This window comes from Lepisosteus oculatus, chromosome 5, assembly GCF_040954835.1.
Source record: "Lepisosteus oculatus isolate fLepOcu1 chromosome 5, fLepOcu1.hap2, whole genome shotgun sequence".
Classification (NCBI taxonomy): domain Eukaryota; kingdom Metazoa; phylum Chordata; class Actinopteri; order Semionotiformes; family Lepisosteidae; genus Lepisosteus; species Lepisosteus oculatus.
In genome coordinates, this window is record NC_090700.1 from 39,443,263 (window position 1) to 39,470,022 (window position 26,760).

A 26,760-nucleotide genomic window follows, 5' to 3' on the forward strand; every position below is an offset into this window, starting at 1 on the left:
GCCTGGGAAATCTTTCACTCTGCCTGTGCATCTTGCAGCTACGCTGACAATGGCAAAGCATCTCTGCAGTGAAATCACTTAGTGTGGATAATACTAACACTATGAAGATGTTTGTACTTTTAAATCTCAGAGAATGTTTTAACACTTTTAATGCAGGAACTAAAGCAGTCAAACTTGAAGGTACTGTAGCTCACAGCACAAAGCAGTTAAGTTCAAAGCACAGCGTCGATCATCTGTTTGGTTAGTCATAGCGTAACTTGTATAGCCGGCATTTTTAGGACAGGACAGATTGATTATTTAGAAGTGATTCAGTGCCGTTTTTAGTTTCAAGGCTTGTATCTGTTACTGAAGTCTGAACAACAGTCCTGTACACTGTGGCTGCAGGCTCACACACAGAAAGGAACATGGTCTTCAGCTGGGGCGTTAGTGCGGAGCTCCCCAGGTTTGTTGTTAAAGCAAGCAGAGGCGAAGGACGGGCTTCGGTCTCCCTTCCAGCACCGCGGACTCGGCCTCCGTGTTGCAGGGTGGTCGGCTGTGGCCTGACCTCGCCGGCCCTTTCATCTCGCAGCCTGTGGCGGGTCAGACTGGGGTGCGCGCGCGTGTGGGGGAAGGAGCTCCTCTCCTGCCTTTGAATCTGCCTGGAATGAGCTCGGGAGCCGTGGAGGGGTCAGAGCGTGGAGCTGAGCTGCCCCCGGCGATTTGTCCAGCAGCGCAGCACTCTACCGTGGATACAAAAGAAGAGCAGCATCAAGGAAAGAAAGAGTGTCCAGTGCATTATGGTTGTGATGCTTCACACTTCTGCAATCTGTGTGGTTAAACTGAGAAATGTCAATCTAACTTTCACTTACTTCAAGAGAATTCTGCATTGTTTGTGGTTCTAATGTTCCATGAAATATAGATCTATTGCAAATCCAGATATGGATGCAGTATGTGGGTCTGTGAATAGGTTTCTTTTTTGATGTGTGCTGTGATGATGGCGACGCAGCTTTGCAGAAGAACAAAAACCCCCTTTTTGGACCTTTGGAGGTGGGAATTTTGGTTGAGCATACAAAAAAGAGAAATGTGAAATCCTCCTCCATTAGCAGTATAATAGGTCACCCGAGGTACGGAGACAACATAATTGCAGTTTGCTAATCTGGCCTTTGACAGCACAGTCATTCTCTTTCACAGTCGATGCCCCATTGTAAATCCCTGTCGGAGTGGTAGAAATAGTGCAGCAGGGCAAATCTGCCAGCAGCGCCTTTTCGCCAAGCGGGAGTGTGTAAAACGCTGGATGCCATAGCGTGGCCTGTGAGGAATTATTCACGAAGCACTGATTGCTGCGACTTTTAGATTGCACCCTTGTTGATATCGTTAGTCTGGCGGAATAGCCGAAATGGAGGTATCTCTACCAAACAAAATGGAAAAGAGTTGCAGGGCCCTGTTGTTGTAGTCCTCCGCTGACGGTAGTGCAGACACAACAGGAATAATCATAGTGATCACGACGTGAACTTCTCTAGCCTTCGATCCCCCTGCCAAACCACTTCAGCCTTGCAGCGTCACACTAGGATTGGAGAACAAAGGGGACGAGGCTTCCTGCTGTCCACGTTCTGAGCGGCCGCTGAGGGTCAGGTCACCCTGTGTGTGCCGGACGGTTAGAGCTGATGCCCCACCTTCTTCCAGTGGGAAGGTTTGCTCCTGTGCCGGAAATGATCCGCTACACCTGAGCTGCATTGTATGTCCAGAACGAGCTGACCCAGGTCTCCCGAAGCGAAGACCCCCTGATCCGTCGGCTGTATTCCTCTCCGTTTGTCTCCGTCTTTCTGAATGCAGATCCATCAACCGCTGACGCTCGGAAAGCTTCTGCTCCAGGAAGAGGGCAGCCTGGCTTTCTTGGCATCTTGAGTCCTGGATGGTCAGCACCAGAAAAGACTTGATTGTTTCTGCAGGCGTCTGTCGTCTCCAACTCCCGCCTTTACTGTTGCTCAGTGAATTAGCGGCAGAGCAGTGATTTCTGAAAACTCTACAATTAGTCAGCAGTACATAGCAATGTGCTGAGATCTGTTATGTATTTTCCTGAAGGGAATATGACAGTTTTCTTGCTTTGAATTGATTTGTGTTCTGCCACTCGAGACTCTATGCATATTGGCATGCTGTGTTAAGACTAATATTGTGACCATATTAAAACTTATACACAGTTAAGATTACTATTAATAATCCATCCATTTTCTAAGCATATCTTCCAATTCAGGAAGCCTAACCTGGCAAGCGGCGGGTGCACCCTGGATGGGTCACTAGTCCATTGCAGTGCACCCAAGGACAAACACTCACACAAGGGCTGATTTTTCCAGAAGCCAGTTAACATACCTCGTATGTCTTTGGACTGTGGGAGGAAACCAGAGCACCCAGAGGAAACTCCTGCGAACACAGGGAGAGCACACAAGCTCCTATTGTGTGCTCTACTGTTGATTGATAAATTATACAATCGTACGTCGCCGTAGAGATAATCCACAGGTCTGTCAGCCCGCCTCCCCATGTGGATATGCAATAAAAAGGATAGGAACCAGAGAATGCCGTTCAGCCCATCTAGCCTGTTTGGTAGTTGGTTGTTAACTGATCCCAGGATCTCATCCAGCCATTTCTTGAAAGCAGTCAGAGCAGCAAGGCTGGGCAGCTTAATTTAGACTCTCACAACCCTACAAAGAGACTCCCATTGCTCGACTTACAGTGCAAACATTTACTCACAGCGCTAGTTCTGATGGAGGGGGATTAGGATTAATTTGTATGGGTGTTTATTTAAAAAAAATTTAGAGTAGCGTTTACAACGCAAGTCCATGGTGAAAACCAGCTGCAGATTTTGCAGGCTGACACGACCTTATAGGACAGGTAGAATTTAGGTGGTTAGATTCATTCTATTACCATCTGAGACGCTACACTAGTATAAGCACACAAGGCTTTATGAAGGCATTTAAAAAGATATCCTGCTTAAATATCCTGCGAGGGTAGATCAGTGCTCCATGTTTCCTCCAGCTGTGGTCACAATTGTGAGCTTTTTATAAACTAGAACTTGCACGAAAAGGGACCAGATGTGCTTCGCAGGATCAGGAGCCCAGAGTTTGTGTTCCTCTGGGTGACGGTCTGGGACAGCATTTAGCGTGGCGTGCAACACTTACAGCACAGACACAGGAGTTCATGCTGAAGGACTGGTCCCACCCACAGACGGGCAGGGGCTGTCTGTAGAGTCCAGGCCCTCAGAACCCATTCGGAGCCGGTGGCTCAGTAGGACAGCTGTTTGCATGTCCAACCCCTTTTCCGGGTTCGACAGGAAGAGGAGCTAAAACAGTAATGGGCCAGCGTGATGGCAGGAGGAAGTTTAATTAAGGAGGACAAACGGAATCCGCACTGGATGGCGCAAGATGTTATCCTGTTCAGAAATAGGGCAGAACAAAATGCCTGTGGGCCTCGTAGGAGGTTGGAGTGGATAAGAAGGAGGTGTGAATCTGCTTTCCTCTCAAGCTGTTGACAGCACAGACAACGGAAAGATCTGGGCCGCGGCAGCTCGCTGGCTCACACCATGGCGCGCGGATCTAGCCCCTCGCCTCAGCCTGGTGGGGGGGGTCAGGCATCAAGACACATCTGAGCGGAAAACTGGACCGACGGAGCGTTCCTGTCGGCGAGCAGGAGTCCACGGAGGGCAGGTTCCACGTGGTCGGCTCTGGGAGAACTGCCTGTTGCGTCTGGGGGGGGGGGTAGTTCTCCGTCATGATGGCCGGTGCCTGTTCCGGCAAGGAGCATCGCCGCATCCCAGCGGAAGATGTTAGTGGCTCGGGCTCGGAGCCTGGGCAGCTGAGTTTCTGTACGCCTGCTGCAGCAAACCGAGTGAATCTGCCATTGGGAGGGCAGGAGGAGCAGTAGGCCATCAAGAGACCTCTGGAGCCTCTGGAACAGCTTGCTGGGGCTCAAGAGTTCTCTTGCCGTGGTTTTGAAACATGTGTATGCGCTGCGTTGAGACGGCCTGTTGGACATCTGCATCCGTTTCTGGATGATGAAAAGGAGCAGAATGTTATTTTTGTTTTCAAGTCATGGATACCAGCTCATGACTGCCCTAGTGCAAGCAGCACCTGTCCCTGGCCTCCAGTGGGAATGTGGCCTATCGGGGCAGTGAAAATACTCGGTCCTCTATCGTGGGCAAAGTCAATCGGAAAGGATGTGAGCAGCAGATCAAGGGTGCTGACTGCCGTTCGATCGCTTGCTTTGAAAATCTTTCAGGGCCAGATGACTGTGATTGTGAAAGGATTACATCATTTGTTTAAAATAGACACCACAGGATTATTAGGCCTGTGCAATTTCTTTATTTTCGAGAAAAGAGAAGTGTAACCACCCTGTTGTGTAGCATCCGTTTTTTTTGTATTTCTGACATTAAAAGTGTTAGCATTCCTGCTGCAAGGAAACGGACGCGTTTTAGAAAAACGGCACTCTGGAAAAGGGTGCATGGAAAGAATTCTAGACGTATGCACAAGGTGAAGTGCTGTTTTTTACAGTGAAAAGAAGAACAGCAGAACGATTCCTTCAGGGTTGTGTGAGCAGGGACCTGGGAGCCCGGAGCTGCTGCCGTGCTGTACAGTACATTGGCCAGGCTTTCTGTAACTCACAAAGCAGGTCTGTCTGTGTCGCGGGAGGCGGTGGGGGCTGGGGCTTGAAGTGTGAAGGTTTTATAATGAGCACTTTGTCTGCCTGCGGAAATGCTTTTCTTTACCGGATGAGTTCTGCAGCACAGCGGAGCTGAGGAACAGCCTTTCCTGGTCTGTCTTCAGGCCTTGCGCAGGGAAGGGCTCTGCTGAGCGTCTGCATCTGACCGCCCTGGGTTGTCCCAGCGGAGCAGCGCATAAGAATGTAGATGTGATCTGTGGAATCATCCATTTGGCAGGGAATCTGTTCAGGTTAAAAAAAATCATAGAGGAGTGTGCTCTGTGTCTTACAAGACATGTACACAATGCACAAGCGAAATACTCCTACAAAGCCGTGCTCCTCCTGAGCACGCGCACTGCACGCTGATGTTCCTGCCCCTGATCTGGACACAGCAGGACTCTGTTACGGTGGCCTACGTCCCAGACTCTCGACTGATTAGGTGAGATTGATCCATCAGGATTCCAGCAGGGAATACTGTAAATCCATGAGGAGCCCAAGAGGGAAGTGGTTTCCACAAGTGCTTTCCACGTGCGCCACTCAGCACGGCGGTATTCTCTGGCTTTGACCTCACAGCGTGAGCCCCTGGGTTTCCAGAGCACAGCAGCTGTATGGAGCTGTATCAGGGGTGATGCACAACCTTATCTTTAAATTGCTGGCACTGTGTTTGATACTACCTGTAGAACTTCAGTACCTGTGTAGAACTTGGCTTTTTAAAGTAACTGCACTGGACTTGAGCTTGTAGGACAAGCTCCGGTCTGGTAGTATAAAGGCCCTTAACTGTTCAGTACATTACTGTACATAGTTAATTTCCAGCCACTGACAGTGGTTTTGGTACCTTTATTTGAGACTGTACTATTTCATCAATTTCCCTACAGGATTAATAAAGTATTATTAATCACAGGGAAGGGCGGTGACGTCACCCGCTCTGGTACGCCGGCTCTTACACACAGTGCCAGCAGCCATATCACCCTGCAACTCACAACTGGCAACCCACTGAAGCTAAGCAGGTGTGAGCCTGGTCAGTACCTGGATGGGAGACCTCCTGGGAAAAACTAAGGTTGCTGCTGGAAGAGGTGTTAGTGGGGCCAGCAGGGGGCGCTCACCCTGTGGTCCATGTGGGTCCTAATGCCCCAGTATAGTGATGGGGACACTATACTGTAAACAGGCGCCGTCCTTCGGATGAGACGTAAAACCGAGGTCCTGACTCTCTGTGGTCATTAAAAATCCCAGGGCGCTTCTCGAAAAGAGTAGGGGTGTAACCCCGGTGTCCTGGCCAAATTTCCAATTGGCCCTTACCAATCATGGCCTCCTAATACTCCCCCTCTATGAATTGGCTAAATTACTCTGCTCTCCTCCCCACTGATAGCTGATGTGTGGTGAGCGTTCTGGCGCACTATGGCTGCCGTCGCATCATCCAGGTGGATGCTACACATTGGTGGTGGTGGAGGGGAGTCCCCATTACCTGTAAAGCGCTTTGAGTGGAGTGTCCAGAAAAGCGCTATATAAGTGTAAGCAATTATTATTATTAATTATAATTATTATTATCTATCTATTTCCTGATGTGTGCTTATTAAACTGTAGAACATTATGATTTAATGTGTTCTTTGCTTTATGATGACGTCTATTTTGTCCATTCTGTCACTGAGCTGATTGTTTGCAGCTGTGAATCACCCTGGATAAGGGTGTCTGCTAAGTGGAGTTTTTTTGAGGTGTGTTAGCTGTTAAGAGCAGCAGTAAAAACTCCAAGTGGATTAGCTGATTGATAGAGGGTGCTGGTAATTAAGGTGATTGAATTAGTGACTATTTCAGATGAAGGTTATCTTTTCCTTGATCAGGGGGTATAGACTCCAGAAAGTCCTGCTGCTCTGTGTATCCCCTTGAAACTGCAACGAGGGGAAAGTGTGTTTTGGAGGCAGTAGAGGGTAGAGAGTTGAGGAGGACAGGGCTGTGGACTTGAACTGTTCATGGGTAGAAATCCCGGGCGTGGCACTGCTGTAGTGTGACTGAGCACTAGGAGAAGGCTCTGCTGTGTCATTGGGTATGTGTGTCCATCACTTTGGATTACAGCCTGTTTATGTCAATAGTCAGGATATGTTATTACCGGTAAACTTAATCTTAGTGTTTTAAGCAGCAGGCCCTCGGGACTTTGGGCAGGACCACTGCCGTGTTCTCCTGAACAGATTTTACTCCATAATATAAATCTCGTCAGGAAGCCCTCTCTGTCCAGCTCTTAGGAACCTCTTGGTTGCAGTAAATGTGCAAGCTCAGCCTTGTCAGGAGCTCTGCAGTTCTGAAATTTATGAGCTCGATGCGGAGAATAATTTCTTCCAGTTAGATTGTTTGAATTTCCAAGGCGCTGTCATTGTTTTACCTTGACCTTAAAGGCCCGTCTCATTGCTGTTTATTTATTGCCTGGAAACGGAATGTTTTTGGACGATTGCGCTCCTCGGTGCAGATCTCTGCAGTGTGGATATTGAAATGGAGATTAAATTGGCCTGCTGAGGGGCTTAATAGATAAAGGTGCTTGCCTGACTGCAAGGTGAGCTTGATTAACCCGAGTTCAAGTTTGGGCCATGTTCCACTTGGCTGAGCACCGCTGAGTGTAGTGTGGGATTAGTGGCCGAGGGCTGTCTCTCCCTTCAGAGACGCAGCGCCCCCCATAGGTGAGGGACACACTGGCCCTCCTATCAGACTGACCCCGTCGCCTGTCACTGGCTGGAAGGTGGGGGTGTCGAAGGAGTCCTCCCCCACAGTGTGTGGAGCCACGTGAAGCGATGTGATGTCATTCCCCCGCAAAAGAAGGCGCGATATATCTCGGGAAAGAAAGCAGTACAAATGTTACTTTCAACAGCACAGATTGGCACAAATGGAGAACTAACAATGAAAGAGGTTCAGTTCTCCTGGGCCATTGCAGGGGTGCTGAGTGGGGAAAAAGGCCCTAAATCGCAGAACGGAAAAGCACCTCGGAAACCACTTTCGTCGGCACTCGCTGGCATGAACCATTATGGGGGGTTTCATCGCTTGTGCTGGTTGTAGCTTGTGCGGGGCCACAGGAATCGTAGCTGCAAGCCGACACTTGAAAGTCACACCACTGGCTCTTCCAGATCAGATGGGTTTAACTGAGATCATTACGATGTTTTTAACTGTTATTTTCATCCTCTCTAGAGAATAATTTCTTCCAGTTAGGTTGTTTAAATTTCCAAGACACTGTCATTGTTTACCCTTGTCCTTAAAGGCCTATCTCATTGCTGTTTGCCTATACAGGATACAGGATACTCGCGTACAGGATTATGGATACACGACCTTGTTTTTGCTTTGTGATCTGGTTTTACCGTTTTAGACTGTTCAGTTATTGTGCTGATGTTCTGCTTTGATTTTTTAAGTACCACCAAAAAGGAATTTCGCAAAGGTTTGGCTACTGTGCTCAGTCATTTTGCGCAGAGCGATGGTATCGAGGTGCTTGGTGCCGCACAGCTGTGGCCGCAGTCCAGACTAGTGACTCAATCATGTTTTTATTGATCAGCTGCCGAGCCCGTTCAGTCAAGAAGCTGCATAATGTAATCTGAACACGAAACACTCATTTAAGATGGTTTATGGTCTCTCCGTTTTTTTTGTCCCTCAATTTGATTAATGAATTTTTTCTTCCCTCTCTTCTCCAGAGAAGATGCAGTAATCGCGCTTGTTAAAAAATTACCTCACAGTGTCCTGGCTCTCCTTGTTTCTTTGCCGTATGCAGCAGTTTGCTTATAAATATAAAAAACGACAGTTTTAAGCAGGCGGGTGTTTATGACTTACTGCCAAGGACTCAATAACTTCACTATATCTGATTTTACTAGATGATGCAGCTGCAGCAAAAAACAAATTGAGGAATCTACTGCACTGGCCTTTGCCTTAGTTTATTAAATGTATCAGGTTGTCCAAGTCAAATGAAACAAATGGGATCCTCAGTGAAGTGCAGACCTGGTGGTCACAAAAACAGTTCAGAGATGCCAGTCCAGTCAATAAGAGCCCAGTGTAGGCTGAACCCAGGGGACAAAACTTCCCTCCAGGACCACGAGTGACCCTGCCAGCACTGGCATCTGGCATCTAGAATGTGGTGCAGGAAGAGTCACTTGCGTCGTTTTCAAGGCCTGAATTTGGAGGAGTGTAGCTTCAGCCAAGGGGCAGGTTGTCGTGGCTATGCGGAAATATTAAGGCATTGCTTTGCTCCAGGCTCCCTGCGGTTCTGCTGCTGTGCATTGGCCACCGCCCAAGGGACAGATACTTGCACAGACCCAGCCCCTGTCTGCCTACCCTGTTGCAAAAGGAGGATCTGAGAAAACTCGCCCTTGTCTCTCAGCTTGAACCTGCAGTGGCAGCACCCCCAGAGCTCGTTCTTGAAAACGAGAGTGTTCTCTAAACAGCATGAGCACAATGTATGCTCCTGTATGGGTGTGATGTTCTTAACGGGGCTCAGTGTTAGAGACTGCATGTAAATTGCTTTAAGGAATCTGGATTTTGAAGGGAGTGTAGAATGTGAAATAAAAGAAAGAGAAAATCATGCATTAGTGCCTTTTCTCCTCCTCGCCCCCTGAAGGTCCTGTTGGCTGTTGTGTACAGTGGGGATGAGGTTCTCAGTCAGGAGTCTTCAGATCCCTGATGGCAGCTCTTGGCTTTTTGTCTCTTTTCTGTGCCCTGGCAGCCCAGCTGTATCACTGCACACTGCACACAGCTGATGTTGTTTCCAGATGTGAGACTCCCAGCATGCACTTCCCCAGCGCCGTGGCGCGCGCGCTCCTTCATCAGTCCCACATGTTTTCTGTCCTGCGAGCCTCACGCTTGCAGGCTCTCAGGCCGGCCTGACGTGCTCAGAGCCCAAGGACTGTGGTGGTGGGCAGTGGAGCTCACCGGGTGCTGGGCCTGAAAGCTGTGGTTCTGGACAGTACGCCACACCAATGCCATTGAGCTGCGTTGGGAGACCATGCAGCGCAGCCCCCCTGTCAGACAGCGCCTGAGATTTCTCAGGCTCGCCTGCCGTCTGGGGGTCATGACTGGGCTTCGCTTGTCGGGCTGGCTGGTTCTGTGATCCTGATTGGCTGAAGATTTTTTTTGCTCATTTCTGTGCAGTTATATTGACTTTTATAAACCACACCCTGCTGTCTGCACTGGGATATAAATATGTTGTCTGTAGGAGGAGTCTCCAGGTTTCGTCTTTTATTATTTTGCCACATTGCAGGAGACCCTGTAGAGCGGTCTCTCTGTCCCAGGACCCTGCCTCCTTGTGGACCAGCTGCCTCCAAAGAACAGTCCCCTGACGTCCCTGTTAACAGCCCCACGTTCAGACTGTGTCGTACCTTGCATGACAGCTCTCTCTCTCCCAAAACAGGGCAGGGTATCATGGACACAATTACTGGCCCGGTGTGGCCAGTAGTGCAGTGAACAGTATGTCACCCAGTTTCCGCCACAAAGTGCCACACATGGTGCCCATCAGAGTGAAATGGGCACTGCTAATCCTGACAGCCGGTTCCTAAGGTAACGCTGCCGGGGGAGAAGTGATGTTCTTCCATCACGTAACTAAGGACTCCGTTGAGATGTTGCACTCATAACCATTATTTAGTTTTTTAGTGTCTTAAAGGCAAAGGCAGAGCACAGTGGTGCAGCCGGTGTTACCAGCCGTCTGCAGTGAAAAGCCACAGTTCTGAGCCCAGCATGCCAAAACCTGTCTTTCAAACAGTGGGGCTTCAGGGCGGCTTACAGTGGAGCAAACTGCGTTGAGGCTCTGTTGGACTTTGGTTAGAACAAATCAGTTCTTAAACACACCTGACAACATTTGTAGCCTAAACTGTTGCCCACAGATCAGTAATGATTTTTTTTAAAACATGGTATCAGTTCCAGTTTTGGAGCACTATCTCCTTCGCAAAAGCCCTGCAGTAGTAATTTTCCTTCTTTGTGGGTGAAAAAAGCAGGAAGTTGCTTGTTTTTATCTAAGTGAAATATCACGCTAGCCAGATAAAGGGAAGCAGATCACATTACATGTACAGTATAAACATTATTGTTTTAAGGCCCTGTGTTCATATGGGAGTATTCAAGGATTATATCTGACAAGATTTGTAGTCAATTTTGAAAACTGCAACTTTTTTTCTAATGCTTAATGTCTTTCACTCCATGGCTGTCGTGCCGCGTGTGTGTTGCGCACTGCAGAAACACAGGTTTGATTGCTTCGGGAAGCTGTGAGGATAGAAATAACAGCTTCGGGTTTTAGAAGTGCAGTTATATGGTGCATGTGTGGGCGCAAGCAAATAGCCTTTGAGTTCAAGTTTGTTTCCTTTTAACAAATGGTGGGTGCAGATCATAATACTATGATGTCAAGCTCAACGATTGCACGCTGGATAAATATTCTTGACGTCGAGTGCAGTGCAGGTTTTCTCTAGATACTTTAATCTTTAAGACTTGGAAGTTTTTATTCCTGAACTAAAAGAAACATCAGGTTTTCAGTCTGTTTCGACAGACCGTCGAGGGGCGATGTCGGTTGCTCGGAGCTGGAGGCTGTTGGCTCCGACTCACAATTCACGGATCGATGGATGGGAGGGAAGCTGTGTCCCCGAGGGCTTGGTGAGGGCTGAAGGAGGAGTCCGCTCGTGGGGGGAAAAGGGTTCGATCTGTTGTCAGTCTTGCCCGACGGGAGAGCCCTCAGACCCGGAGGGGCTTCCCGGTGCACATGACAGGCTTGCATTGGCGACTTGGGATAATCGGAGTAACTTTTCCTCCTTTCTCCCCCATCTGGAATCTCCTGTCACTCTGCTGTTGGACGTAGCGGCTTGTGTACCTGAGACACTGAGGTTCCTTCAGGGTTCGAGTCATCCGAAACACAAGCTAACCTGATCACAGTGGAGGTGTTTTTCTGGAGACTGGTGCTCACTGCAGAGCGTGTGAGGAGGCTCCCTTGCAGGTAGTTCTGGGAGAGGGTGAACAGTACAGAACAAGCCTCGGGGAGTTCTCTCGCTTCTTTGAAGCGGGTGGTACCTTGACTTGGCATTCGGGACCCGATGGCACTTGTAGGAGAACCTGCGATGATGGGGAAATGCAGAACTGCGGTTTGCACTTGCCAGCGGGAGAGAATTAAGACGGACTCCTGTGAAAAGGAGAGCCTTTTCCCTGACTGGGTTTCTTTTCCAGATTTTCCCGCCTTTTCTCTGCTGTCCTCCTGTCACCACCCAACACATTCCTGTCTCATTCCTCTCTCTACCGCCCCGCTGTGAGAGCAGCAAGATCACCGCAGTTCTCTAACCTGATCAGACGGGGGCATTGTCCTCTTGGGGGTCACATAGCACATCCCTGTAGCTCACACATCTTCCTGTTGGGAGCCAGTAAAAAGTCTGTTTTATATCCAGGTTGCTTTGTCGCCAGCAGCCCACTACGTCCTTCCTGATTAAACAGCCCACAACCCCTTTGGTGGTTCCCTTATTGGTGTGTTGCCGTTTCAGAGAGGAACAACAATTCCAGATTTGCTTCTGGGGTTGGAGAGGGGAAATTATGCTAGAATTTTGGACAGAAAGTCTTCTTAAATATGACACAGCATTTGATAATATCAGTTCCATACGGTATGTAACATTCGGGGACAGAAGTGTCCTGGAAGTTTCCGAGTGAAATTTCCTAAAGATGGTTAAAAGATCTTCTCCCTGAAAAGTTACGTAACATCATCTGAAAATTACACATCTAAAAATAGTTCAATTCCCAGATGTTCTGCAAATCCAGTGCAGTCTTTTGGTTGTCATTCCAGGGATTACGTCTCTTAAGCTCTTGTTTAACACGTCTGTATTACAGTAGTTTAAAGAACGGTAGATTAAGGTATCTGACACTCAGATTGCAATGTGTAGTTACACAAGGTCGATGATTGCTCCTTTTGTTAAGGCATGTATGTGTACATAAACTCTTGTTTAAACAGTGATAGTTGCAGGGCTGTCTGGGAGCCAAGGCAGCGTCATAAAACAGGCCCTTAACTGGCATGGAGAGTAAAGCATCCTGAATAAAGCAGGATGGACAGTCGCTTGGTTGCTGAAATCTGGCCCCCCAGATATTAATGTGAGCCTCACAAACCGATTTAAACAGTATCCGAAGGAAAGGCTGTGTGTGGAAAGGAAGCCGAGGAAAAGTCAGGAAAAGATAAACCCCTCGCTCCGCATTCCTCTTTCCTGCTGGGCCGCAGCACTCCTGCTTCTTGGGCAGAAACGCTGGGCTCTTAATCACATTCAGCTGTTGCCCCTCGGATGGCAGAAAACACGGCTCCCGTCTTTCTGGGCCGAGTCCGCCCCCCAGTCCCCACCCCGAGGAAACCTGAGCCACACATGTGACCACGAGAGGGCCTGTCGGAGGTGAGGCATGCCTCTGCGCGCTCCAGGTGCACTGTGCGCGCCTGTTGCACCAGGCCGGCCTCTTTAACACTGTCTCCAGCCCTGCACTACCGAAAGCACAGCTGGATGGCCCACAGGGCAGCAGAATCCATAGAACTCCGAGCCGAACTGAACATTCGGGCCACCATAAGCTACAACAGAGGGCGCCAGGCAAATGCAAATTCAAACAGCTTTTTCGGCAAACACAGTGTCGCCCGAGCATATAAATCATATAAATCTCGGTGTGGACACGTTGAGTCCGCTCAGCAGAGTCATCGTGCCTCTTGTGTCTTCTTTGTCTAGATGCAGCTTGCTGAAGCCCTTTTCATAAAAAAAAACAACTGATGCTCTCCCATCTCCTTGATCTTTTTAGATTCTGCCATTTCTAACCTCAGCTTTGGAAAAGAAATGAATTAGGCCACCAGGGGTTGACCAAAGTGGATAGATGGAACTGCCGAAGTGAGAATTGTGGATCCTGTGCACACCTGACAAGTACATGTAGGTGTATGGTCCTGTATGTAGCATTCCTGCTGTCTTCCTTAAGGCACTCATATGTTATGGTTCGCATTCCTTCCTTTATGGTCCTCTCCGGCTTTCCATACAGCATCCTCACACCCTCCCTGACTCATGATAAAGCTTACCTGACACACTGCCTCACCGGGGCAATTTGCTCACCTATAAGGCTTTACATGGCTTGGCACCTCAATACCTGTCTGAAGTTTTATCGCCCTACTCCCCACCTTGCAACCTCCGCTGTTCAAATTCTGCCCTCCTTACTGTCCCCCCAAGCCCGTCTACATTGTATGGGCGACAGGGCCTTCTCCTGCTCTGCCCCCAAGGTCTGGAACTCTTTGCCCAAGGATATGAGAGAGTCACCTTCTCTAAACTCCTTCAAATCCAGACTCAAAACCCTCTTCTTCAGAAAAGCCTTTACTTAACTGGTTCCATTCTTCACCCCTCTGCTCGTCTTAGTACCACCTTCCACGGTCTCCTCTATTGTTATTGTTGTATTGTTGTAATTATAATTGTGTCCTATCTTGTGAAATCTTATTTATTGTTGTAGTCTTCTTATTTATTGTTATTGTCATCCTGTAAAGTGCTTTGAGAAGCCACCTTTAAAGGCGCTATATAAAATAGTTTATTATTATTATTATTATTATTATTATTATTATTATTATTATTATTATTATTATTATTATTATTTGCCCTGCTGAGCAAATTGGTGATCCACAGAAAACCTCCTCCCTACAATTTTGTCCTGTTGGAGCTCAGATATCCCCCTCATAGTCTTCCCTTCACCAAGAACCAGCAACAAATGGCGGAGTACATCTGAGCGTTCTCTCATTGCGTGTGGGGACAGCTTCAGGCTCCCCTCCAACCCTGAACTGGAAGAGATGATTAGAAAATGGATGGATGACTACATCTTGCATCCCATACAGTACAGCTTGAATGACTGTATGTGGAGTATTGTTAGCCGAGACGGGAATCCACACAGAAGGGCTTTGGTGCAACTGCTATCGCTTTAAAACATCTCAGGTGGGCTTCCTGGCTTGAGACATTCTGAGTAAAATACCTGTGGGTTTCCAGAAGGTACACAGGACCCTCGTGGCGCTGCAGCTGAGCTGTGTGTGCGTCTGCCAAGTTGCCGATGCTATGCGCACTCTGAGTTTCGCAACCCTCCTGTACTCACTTGGAGGCCATGAGAGTAGGAGGGCTGGTTCGCTCCCTGTTAAGCCTTTACAGCCCTGCATTCCTTTGAAGGGAGCTACAGCGCCCGGTAGACTAGAGAGACCGACAGAGAGTGCAGTCATTTTCTATGTGCTGAGCAAATTGAATCATGTATTATCCTTTCTTTGCTTCAAGTCGAGGGGCTCTCGACTTGAAAGTTCAGGGCTGTGGGCTCAAGTATTGGACAGGACACAGCAATTGTACTTTTGAACAAGGCACAGCGCCCCGAGTAGCTAAAGTTAATGGCCTGTCAGACAAACAAATCACCATAATAAAGCTGTTTAACTTCTGGTGCCTTGCACACATCCTAAATTTGCAGTCTTTCGCTCTTGTTGACTGTTCCCTGCAGCAAAGAAAAGCCCATCTTGTAGTTAATTATTACTTTGCTCCAGATCATTTTCATGATCCCTTTGACTGCTTCTCGTTAACCAGGCTTGCATTTTAAAACAAGTTGCTTGGGTTCTCGGATGATCGGGGGCGCCCGGGCCGCTGGGCGAGGTGGGAGCCCAGGGTAAGGTGGATGCCTGGGCCACTGGGCGTAGTGGGTGTGCTGTCGGGCTAGAGATGAGAGACTGGATGGGATGTATAAATTACCCGCTTGGCTCCGGCACGATTTACTGCGAGGGAACTGGTAGTGTACCGAGTCGTAGAGCCGCTGAAAGGAGGTCGAAAAAGCCATTAATTCTCTGTGATTGAGGCTGCATCCAGCTCTTGAAGCTGTTCCCTTGGGCAGCACAGTAAGTCGTCTCGTCAAACTCCAGATGATATTTCCATCTCGAGCTCCCGGGAGCCGTCGGGACTCACTTTCTACTCCCAATAAAACCATGTCGGAGAGTTTCTTGTGTCGGATAGTCTTTGCCGGGGGGATGGGGTGGCTTTGAGTTCGGCTTAAAAGAAAAATCAAGTTTGAAAATTGCTGAACGGGGAGATGTGGCAGATGTATAGTAGATTGCGTGATTTTTGGTTTTAGCTTTAAGGTTTATCTTATATCTTGATCCCTTTATTTTAGACAAGAGATTGAAAAATAATAATAATTCCTTGGCATTCACATACAGTAGCAATTTTCTGGACTCTCCACTCAAACCTCTTTGCATACAATGCAGACTCCCCTCCACCACCACCAATGTGCAGCACCCATCCGGGAGATGATGACCTTATCTGCCTTCAGCAGTAAAAAGTGCTAAACCTCTAACTGCTCGGTTGCCGGGATATGTCTTTGAAGGCAGAGAACTGCCCCCCGCCCCCCCAGTACCTCCTCCAGAGTGGAGAGCCATGTCCGGGAGCGTGGTTCCTTGCACTGGTCTGGTGAAGGCTTGTTTAAGGGCGGTGACCTCATTTGGCCTGTGTGCCAAATGGTAATAATAATTATTGTTTACACTTATATAGCGCTTTTCTGGACACTCCACTCAAAGCGCTTTACAGGTAATGGTAAATGGTGTTGGCCCCCGGGCTTTTTGAGGTGGGGGGTAAGGATGGTGACCCCTCCCTTCGCCTCTCCTACCAATCTCAAGGCCGCGGTGCAAGTCCTTCAGCCCCCAAGCCCTGGGGCAAGGTCACTATGACTGCTAGGACACCTGCTCTCCTTCAGCCCCTGCAGTTGAGGGAAAGCAGATTAGCAAGCGTGAGCCGTTTCTAAAGTGGATTTAAACTGCAGAGTTCCAGGGTACTCGAGCGGAGAGGAAGTGCGACGACGGTACTGTAAAGGTGTATATTTATTTCCACTGAAAGAGGGAAGGCCCGAATGAAAGCCATGATTCATTTCGAGCAAGGGATTGTAACCACATTATCTTAACCGAGATCTGAAAAAGTAATCTAGACGACAGACTAGTCAAAACGTTTCTGAAACTGACCCCAAATGGTCCTTTAGGTTTCCCGGCTGCAGAGTGCCATGGCTGTTTGTGTGTGTGGGGGGGGAGGATGCCCATCAGCAATCACAAAAAAGCGGGTTTGTATTTCGTCACATGCCAGATGAATTTGTTAGAGCACACTCTGAGCTTCCCTCACCCCAGCCCGACCACATTCTCTCCACAGTGAAATGACCTCATGGTTTCATATTTCATCCAGCTGTTAAAATGCCACATTTCTGATGATTAAGGTGGTGGGGGGGAATAATGGAGTGAGGAAGAATGCGAGAATGGTTTCTGCTTACGATTCTTTCTCGTTGCTCTGTGGCTAATGGCTCCACAGCTGAAATTATTGCTTTGTGGGCAGCTGTTATTATTAAGACAAAAATGCACCTGGATGCAGCGCCGTGCCGATGACTAAGCTCGGTCGGCTTTCAGGGCAGAGTAACCCTTGAGGGCTCGATCTGGCCCGGACCTATCGGCACCCGCTCCCCAGTCACATCGGGTCACATTCCCAAGAAGCTGTGGATAGGATCGTGCAGCACGGAATGTCGGAAATCTTCAAGAGATGGATCGGAGTTCTTGGAGGGGTGATGCCGAGAGGGTAAGGATGGAGATATTACACGCGGTTCTTGTGTTGTAGTCAGGGTATTTCTTCTGATTCTTATTTCCCATGGCAATATTCAGACCTGCGCAAGAGTCTGACGCTCTCGGTGTGATTCTGCGCCTCTGGTATCCTTTCCTCCGTTCTGGGTTCGTGTGTGAATCTGTATTGCCCTCCATTGGGCCCAAGTCGCTGGGATTTCTGGGACCGAGCCCTTGCTGCAGGAGATGGCTCGACTCTGGAGATCTTTGGCTCCAGCAGACAGTTCCATATTTTGGATGTGGAGGCGCAGGCCCCTTCCTGCTTTCTTTCGATTGCATGAATATGGGACGATGAAGATAACTCCCCATTATTCCTTGCTGGAATGAGAAAAAAGCTCACAAGTATTTGGCATCTCATACCTTTCCTTATGTTTGTAAAAAAAATTAAGTTTGTCTCAGGTGTCACGAGGGTTGTCTGAAAAAAACATTTTTTAAACCGATGTACAGAAAGAACCCCAACTTCTCTCCTCATCACTTCCTTTTGGTTCATTTGCCATTTTCAGACAGCCATTCATTTCAGTTGCTTACTGTTTATTGTGTGGCATGTGTTCCTGGTGTCTGATGGAGTTTGTGACGAAAGTTCAGGAGGAGTGACAGTAGCCAAGTTCCCCTTCACCTCGGCTGCTCTTCCTTGTGGTCCTCTGTGATGTCACTTCCTGGAGTGCTGTACAGAGTCACAGGAAAGTCTCCTTCACCCCACCTCCACCCGTGCAGCTCCCCTTGGAGAATTTCCACTCTGCAGGGGCTCCTGGCCTCCTGTCCTGTCCTGTGGCCAGGGGGTTGGTTAATCCAAATTTCTTTATTCCTGATTTTTTCAATAAACCTTCTATCTCGGTGTCATGATCTGTTGCTTTGCCAAGTATCGCTTATAATGTAATTAAAAAGGGCTTTCTTAACGTTGTAATGTTTCTTTTTCTTTCTAATATTACCAGCGCAGAGAAAACATGGCAAATTCGTTCTCAATGGCAAATTTGTCAGAGCTGCTTTTGTGTTGCACAGCAGTTGTTTTTTCTCATGAAGCATGCTCCAGTTACTCTGCCCGTTTATAGCTCCTTTTTAAAGCGATACTGGGAGCCTCAAAGCTAGCCCGGCAGTCCTCCAGTCTGGGCCGCCGTCGGTCCCCAGTCTTGATTTGCAGGGGGCTGGCTGGTGAACGGGCGGCAGGTCCCTGCAGATGGGCGCAGGGGGGCTCCCCTGTGGGTCCCCTGGGCTTCCGCCAGCGCCGCGGTGTCTCTCGGAGGAGGGCGTGTGATCTTGTTCAATTTGTTTCGCCGTAATGTAGCTCGGGAGGGAGGTGAAGGGAGAAGGCAGGGGGGGAAAGGGAGCAGGTCGATGTTTCCCCGCGGGTGTGCACGGTTTCCCAGTCCGAGCTGGCTGGAGCCTCGACTGCTGGCCCTCGACGTGCCCCTGCCGGTGTGTACTGCCACTTACACAGCATCCGAGCGGGCCTGGCCTCGGCTGCGTCGAGCACGCCCCACTCCCACTCTTGAACCGGCACAGGCGCGTGCTTTGCAAACCGAGAAAGTGAAAAGGCACACCAGTCCTACTCCCGCGCTGGGCCCGGTCTGCTGGTTTAGCAAGGCAGGCTCGACTGAGTGTTTCCCTGCAGCGCTGAAAACGCCAGCCTGCTTTTCACATTGAAAGCGCACCAGATTGATTCCGTTTGCGGTTGAAATCACTGGATTCAATCTGTGCGCATCCGGGTCCCGCGGCGTGTTGGCTGTCAGTCCACTAGCGCTCCGGTCCAGCATGCTCTGTGCGATTAGTCGTCCAAGGGCTGTTACTTCTTCTGCACTTCTGTACGGACACGCTCTTCATCTCTCTGACGCTCAGGCATTTTTTTTCCCCCCAGTGAACCACAGTCAGCAGCCACCATTATGTCATGTCTCGCAATGCTCTGGGTCAGCATCTCCTGCTTATCCATTTGGATGATCATCACTGCAGACCGGTATTTATGTGCTCTTCTGGATACGATTCCAGCCCTGAGAAAGGACAGATTTCCTTCCCCGTCAGAGCTGTGGCTGGGGGTTAAAGAGAGACTAGTAAGAGCTTGAATTTCTGTAAGGCATCAGCACAGGAAAGCGATTTCAAGTTTTAAGGGCGTAGAGAATAAAGGTCATTATTCTTCTGTTCCTGCTTTGCTAGTGTTTCTTGAAGTGTGTTTCCTTCCCGTTCTGTCGCGGTCAGGTAGTGCCGAGAGATGGCAGCTGTTCCCCTGGCAGTGCTGCCTGGGCCCGGCCTCACCTGCCTGCAGCTCTGAGCGGCCTGCTGACCAGCTGGCTTGGGTGGGGCGCACCTGGGACTCTGTCGATCAGTTGGATTTATTGAGTAAAAGGAACGAAGAAGTTAATAGATTAACGCTTGGTGACTAGATAGGAGGTGATCTTCAAGTCTGAAGTACAGGTAGTATGCGAACATGATCAAAACAAAAAATTAAAACAACTTTGTGTTGAAACTCTTCTTTCCTGCCCTGGGGTTAGTGTGGTCAGAGTTTCCGAAGTTCAGCGCACTATGGTAAAATAAAATGCTAGAACTAGGCATAAACAGTATTTTAGCAAATTAGGCACAGATTTAAGTGAATGTTTCGTCCAAGTCTACAGTATGTAAATGCTTCGTGGTGTTTATAATCTGTCGCACAAGCTCTGCGTTCGGTCCTTAAACACTTGGGCTTGTGGTGAACTTATTTTCCCTGAGAAGCAAATTTGAAACTCTGGTTCTCTCTGTTCCAGAGTTAAAGAGGCAGGGGCCATGTGAACGCAGGCCAGGTGGAGACCGGTTGAGCCGAGCCCCACCCTGTCCTCCAGTTCCGCGACTCCCACAGAGTTGTACAGTATTTCTTTTTAGCTGAGACAGCAGGGTTCGTCTGGGATCCAATACGATTTCGCAAGTGACCTTTATTTGGTAACTGAGCTTGCCCGGATGGAGGGTCTTCTGAGTTTTCCTTCTACAGAACTGGGTAAAAGAACTCTCTACGCAGTGGTTTCGTGGGCCCTCCGTGGGCAGTGCCCTCTGAATGGGTCGTTTCTCGCCGCAGTCAATAGGGCATTGTCACGTCCTGGTTATTAAAGGCTCTCAGCACAATAGAGCTGTGGGCAGCACTCTGCCCCTCCATTGTGTGCGGCTGTGCGCGTTTGTGTCCAGGCTTAGTCATCTGTGTGCTTTTCTTAGCTAGAAAGTCCCGGGAGGAGTTCGCTCTTTTTTTTCCACGACTTTGAAAATGAAAAGGCTGCAGAGGTGTGTCAGGCCACTTTTGTTTTTGTTTGCCCTTCATGAACATTTTAAGCAAAATAGCTGGCGGGCAGCTGATTGGCCAGCTGTCAGCTTATCTGATTCCCCCCACACTGAGCTGAGACGGCTGGCTGGTTCGTGCCGGTCGCTTTTCCAGGAGTTCAAGTTAGACTCAGGGATTTAAATCCAGCTTATTCATGAAGGGACTGTGATTACAAACAATACTTGTTTAATTAAAATGATTAGAAATATAATGAAGTGGAGTATTGTATGAGGGATTGTGCTTTTTTGCCCCCACAAGAAATGTTTGTGATGTGACCAGGAAGCATGGCCTCCCGTATTTTTTTTCCAGGCCTGTCCTGCTATTGCAACAGGTAGTTAAAAAATCAGGGTTTTGAGTGTGATTTGGGACAGGACATATGGAGTTTCCCTCCCCTTACCAGGTGCTGCTATCATTCCTTCCACCAGATCTCTGATGAGGAATCCTGCAGCTTGTTCAGCCTGAAGCCCTGATCACAGTAGAAAGCGTGTGCCCTTTCCCAGACAGCCTGTTGCAACCAGCGGTGTTGACGGATCCTATGGGATCGGATTTAAAGGCTTTAGGGGTAAATACCATGGAAAAGGGAAAACAAGAGCCTCCATGAGCACTTAAAATCAAACCAAAAAAAAAGCAGAAAGATACTCTTAACTGAAGTCTTCTTGCTTTTAGCTGCAGCAGGCTCACTGTTCACAGTAGTTGATTAGGTAGCAGGTACATTCTGTTGTCAGATCATCCCCGAGTGTTTCATGGGGTCACTAACCCAGCAACCTGCTCCCTGACATTGACCGTCTTGGACTCCCCCTGCAAGCATAAGGAACCTGAAAGGCCCTGGAGTCTTCAGGTGTACAGTTTGCAAAGAACGGCTCCTTATATCAAACTTGATTTCAGTGAACTGCAGTGGTACCGAGGCTTCTCTAATTGATCGGACGCTCAGTGCTGTAAAAACAATTTCCATGTGCTCCTGGAGAACACGTCCAATGCAGCCCTTAGGCCTGAAGCCCTCGGTGAAGAAGGTGCTGGCTTGTGGCTGCCTCTCACCTCAGGCCAGCTGCAGAGTGTGGTCCGGGCAGCCAGTGAAACCCCGGGCTTCTGTGTGGCATTCGCCTGCTAGACCTGGCCTTTCTGTGGAAGGGAGGAGGGGGGGTTGTCTCTCGGCGAGAATCCGTAACCATGAACCGTCCCTCATCGGCCTCCCTGGAGCCGCGGGGGCTGGGAGGCTGCTGGCACGTGGGTCCGAGGCCTCGCGCGCGTTGTTCGGACCTCATCTCCCCTTCCCGTGCCGGAGTCTTTAATTCACTTCCTGCGCCCCCTGGGTGACCAGGGCCTGACGGGGCGGGCCGCCCAGCTCCCGGCACCCGTCTCTGTGGGCTGGGTGTTTAGTGCAGTGCCATGTGTTTCCAGGCAGCCTTCCTGCACGGCTGGGGTTTGGGGGTTTCGTCTGCTGGTAGGCCGGTGCTGCTGCGACACCAGGGCAGCCAGAGGAGTTTAGTCTGTGGAGCTGCCAGGTCAGCAGCGTCTTTTCTGCATAAAACCGAGGGGGCCCTGTGAGGAGCTGAAGGCCGACGACTCGCATTTTTCTGTGTTAAGTCGCCCGACTCATTTCAGTAGCGTGCGAGAGAGATTTCTGGCAAGTCGATGGCCCAACAAAAACTCCTTAAACAACAGCAGTGGCCATTTTGTTTTCACGGGGTCACGTTATTAGTTTTCCAGTTAATTTTCCAGCCCTGTTTTGAGGAGATGTCCGGTTAATCAGGGCTCGCATCAGAACAACTGGCTTGGTGTCAGTTGGCTTCCCAAGCTGTCCGGTGGGCAGGGGTGTGCCATGGAATCGGAAGGCGTTGTGGTTGGAAAGTGTGGATCGGGAGCTTCACGGAGCTCCTTCCAGTATTGTTTCATTTAAAGAAGCTTCATTTGTTTCATTTAACGTGACAGCAGACATTGCTCATTAGAATGCCAGTCTGCTCCAGTGCAGAATGAATGAATGTCATTTCTTGCAATAGGGCCGGGTGTTTCAGAATCGACTGTTGCCCTGCCAAAGGTTCGAGACCTCCGTGTGGTTCTCGAGTGGGGAGACTTTGGGAAGCACTGCTCTACGGCGCACAAGGTGCTGTGGCGTAGACAGTGGCGTCTTCAGCGGCAGGTAAAAGTCGCCTGTGAGGCCACAGCGCTGCTGCGGGACGCCAGGCGAGCAGTTGTGCCCCTCTTGCCTTCCTCGTGTGTTTTCCCGTTCTGAGTGACGGCCGAGGACTCGGGGTTTGAGCTCTGGCTGCCGGGGCTGCGGCCTGCGCCCCCGTTTCCGTTTCCCCTGGAGGCCAAGCGGGGCGCGCGCCGTCGCCCCCCGGAGCAGGAAGGCGATACCCCAGCGTGCACTTCGCTGGAGTGGCCAATTCGAGTCGAGCAGGTGGAGGCTGTCCGCTCGGAGTCTGTTGGTTTTTTTGCCCCAGTTTAGTTTTGGCCTGGCATGTCCACAGCAACGCTCCCGATGCCGGGAGAAGAAGGGGTCGGAATAATTCCCCGTCTGTTCTCGTTTTTTCGGAATCGCGGCTCGAGTTATAATTGGGTCGCGCTGCGTGTCGGCAAACGTGCCAGCTCATTTACAGAGAGCTCAGGGGGAGCGGATAACAGCAGCCACAGGCCTGGCTAAGCCAGTGCCCACTCACTGTTTTCAGTGGGAGATGATAAATTTAAACGCAGAGCTTCTGCTGAGTGCATTGTATCAAAAGATTTCAAATTTTATTCCGCAATTTTATTTCTTGCTGTTGAAGGTACGAAGTTATCCGCCCAGTACATGACCAGCAACACTTTCCTCCCCCCACATTTGTGTCCCCGATATTCTTACTATCCTGGAGGGGATGTGTTGGTTGTTGCTATAGGGAATTCTGGCTGAAGTAGTTGACTCTCTGGTCTCTCCAGTGGTGTGGGGGCCACATGCTGGGTAAGAGCTCGTGCTGATTGTTGTGGATGCAGAAATGAGCCCTCCATCCTTAAGCTGACTTGTGATTTCATGATGTTTGATGTTGGCAGCCCAGTTTCAGTAGATGCATCTCTCTCTCAAAGGCTCTGATCTCTGATTCTCTGAGAGGGAATCTGTGGGAATCCTCTGTGGAGTTCTATTAATCTGTTGGAGAAATAGTAACAGTATACCTCTCAAGGAGCATTCCTGATGTTCAGGGAATAGGTCGGCATGTCTGGAACTAATAGAATCCATCTTGTCCAGGAATCACATCAGGAAACAGATAAGCCAGGACTCTATTCATAGGAGCACAGAGGCCCAGCAGAACATGCGCACACACATTCACACACCGCCCCCGTGTCAGGTGCCAGGACTCATGAAAGGCATCTCCTCTCCTTTATGGGCGCGTCTCTCCCGGATCAAAAGCAGTTATGCAAGGAGGCCCTGCTGGTTGGGAACAGCCCCCCCCCCTCTCTCTGGCTATGCTGGTGACCTCAATTCTGTGCACTTCCTGTGCCTTTTTCTCCCATCAGCCCCAAAGAAAAAAGACCTTGTTTCCTGTTTGCGGAGATGAATGGGAGATATTTTTTGCAAGCCTGTGAAATGACGCAAGAGAATGCAGGGGGCTGTGGTGCTCAGGCCTCAGGAAAGGGACGCGGCTATTGTCTTTTATTTGTAATTGTTGGCAGTTGTGTTTTTCCATGAACATGTGGAGGACAATGGCGCTGTCAGAGACACACAATCCTGCTGGGGCTTCCTCCCCCAACAGGCCTCGGCCAGAAAGCAGGTCTCATGTGAGGAGTGTTGAGAATGCACAGTGGTGAAACTGAAAACGCACATTCTGGGTTTTTAAAGACGTGTGGCTGAAAAGCCGATTTCGGAGAACAGGGGTGAATTACAGCATGGCATCAGCAACTACTGTGGCAGAGCCCCTGACAGCAGGAGCTGCTTTGGATGTCTGCTGAAGGATCGAGCACGGGGAGGTTCACTGATGACAGGAGCTGGGGTTCACTCACTGACAGGACTGGGGTACACTCCTCACTCACTCAGGGGGTTCACTCACTGACAGGACTGGGGTACACTCCTCACTCACTCAGGGGGTTCACTGATGACAGGAGCTGGGGTTCACTCACTGACAGGACTGGGGTACACTCCTCACTCACTCAGGGGGTTCACTCACTGACAGGACTGGGGTACACTCCTCACTCACTCAGGGGGTTCACTGATGACAGGAGCTGGGGTTCACTCACTGACAGGACTGGGGTACACTCCTCACTCACTCAGGGGGTTCACTCACTGACAGGACTGGGGTACACTCCTCGCTCACTCAGGGGGTTCACTGATGTCAGGAGCTGGGGGTACACTCCTCGCTCACTCAGGGGGTTCACTCACTGACAGGACTGGGGTACACTCCTCACTCACTCAGGGGGTTCACTGATGACAGGAGCTGGGGTTCACTCACTGACAGGACTGGGGTACACTCCTCACTCACTCAGGGGGTTCACTCACTGACAGGACTGGGGTACACTCCTCACTCACTCAGGGGGTTCACTGATGACAGGAGCTGGGGTTCACTCACTGACAGGACTGGGGTACACTCCTCACTCACTCAGGGGGTTCACTCACTGACAGGACTGGGGTACACTCCTCACTCACTCAGGGGGTTCACTGATGACAGGAGCTGGGGTTCACTCACTGACAGGACTGGGGTACACTCCTCACTCACTCAGGGGGTTCACTCACTGACAGGACTGGGGTACACTCCTCGCTCACTCAGGGGGTTCACTGATGTCAGGAGCTGGGGGTACACTCCTCGCTCACTCAGGGGGTTCACTCACTGACAGGACTGGGGTACACTCCTCACTCACTCAGGGGGTTCACTGATGACAGGAGCTGGGGTTCACTCACTGACAGGACTGGGGTACACTCCTCACTCACTCAGGGGGTTCACTCACTGACAGGACTGGGGTACACTCCTCACTCACTCAGGGGGTTCACTGATGTCAGGACTGTGGTACACTCCTCGCTCACTCAGGGGGTTCACTGATGTCAGGAGCTGGGGTACACTCCTCGCTCACTCAGGGGGTTCACTGATGGCAGGACTGGGGTACACTCCTCACTCACTCGGGGTTCACTGATGGCAGGACTGGGGTACACTCCTCGCTCACTCAGGGGGTTCACTGATGGCAGGACTGGGGTACACTCCTCGCTTACTCAGGGGGTTTACTGATGGCAGGACTGGGGTACACTCCTCGCTCACTCAGGGGGTTCACTGATGACAGGACTGGGGTACACTCCACGCTCACTCAGGGGGTTTACTGATGACAGGACTGGGGTACACTCCTCGCTTCTTTGTATTCCAAGAGAAATCAAACTGGACTGTTTTTTCTGGCTGGTGTGGGAAAGAGGCCCAATAAGAATGGTTTGGTCTCAGCTATTCTCTATGTTCTTGGCTCGATCTCAGCATGATGAAACCAGGCCTGCTGTGTGCTGTGTGAGATGCAGAGAGGCGAAGTTCGTTAATATAAGCACAGAGAACCGCTGGGTCAGATCGGAGTTCTGGGAAGCAGCCCTCGTGTTATCAGCATTGCGGGACGGTCCGGCCTGTGAAGCCCGAGCTGTTCCGGCCCGTGAGAAGAGGCCCTGCTTGTCACATGCCCCGCCGTGGGAGACTGCGTCTGCAGCCCCAAGCGCCCTGGCCGACTGGAATTGCGATTTTCTGTACCCGGCTTTCTGCCTCTTTGTCTGGTGATGGATGTTTCGACACCCACTGCCATCACACTGCAGATGACTCACGCCCGAGCAATTTGTTGCCGGACTCCCTTTCCCCTCGCAGGAATTTTCGCGGATTTGTTCTGCTGCGGCTGATGGACTCTGCGGGGCGCAGGACGAGCGGGCTCCCTCTTGTGTTGCCGTTGTTCTGTGCTTCTCTCCGGGAGGCTCCGACCTCTGCCGGACCCCCCAGCCCGCTCCCCGCTCCCCGCTCTTCCTGGGTCCGCGCGGTTCTGTGCTGCTCTCGGGGTCACATCGCCCAGCCCGGCGGACCTCTGGGCTCTCTGGGGCCGCGCAGCTGCCTGCTTCCCCAGTTAATGAGAGGTGACGGATCTGAGGTCGTGTGAGGAGAGCGGGCCCGAGTGACAGCTGGAAGAATGAGGGAGCACGGGGGGGGGGCGTCTCAGTCTCTCTCGGACACAGCGGTCCTCCTTCCTCTTCTGCGAGGAAGAGCTTGTCCAGCCTCGTTCCTTTCTGCTCCTTTCTCCTTTATTCACGGGGCGCGATTCTGTG

The 26,760-nt window shown here is 50.2% G+C and overlaps 1 protein-coding gene across 5 annotated transcripts in view; it reads left to right on the plus strand.

Annotated features, from left to right (window-relative positions):
- srgap2 (SLIT-ROBO Rho GTPase activating protein 2) overlaps positions 1–26,760 on the plus strand; it is a 98,417-nt gene that overhangs the window by 21,087 nt on the left and 50,570 nt on the right. The window contains exon 1 of one of the 5 annotated variants that reach the window (XM_069190385.1): positions 4,320–4,638. The exons of the other annotated variants lie outside the window; for them this stretch is intronic. The gene's annotated coding sequence lies outside the window, so the exon portion shown is untranslated. Of the gene's footprint in view, positions 1–4,319; positions 4,639–26,760 lie in introns of those variants that run through there. 5 annotated transcript variants of the gene reach the window in all.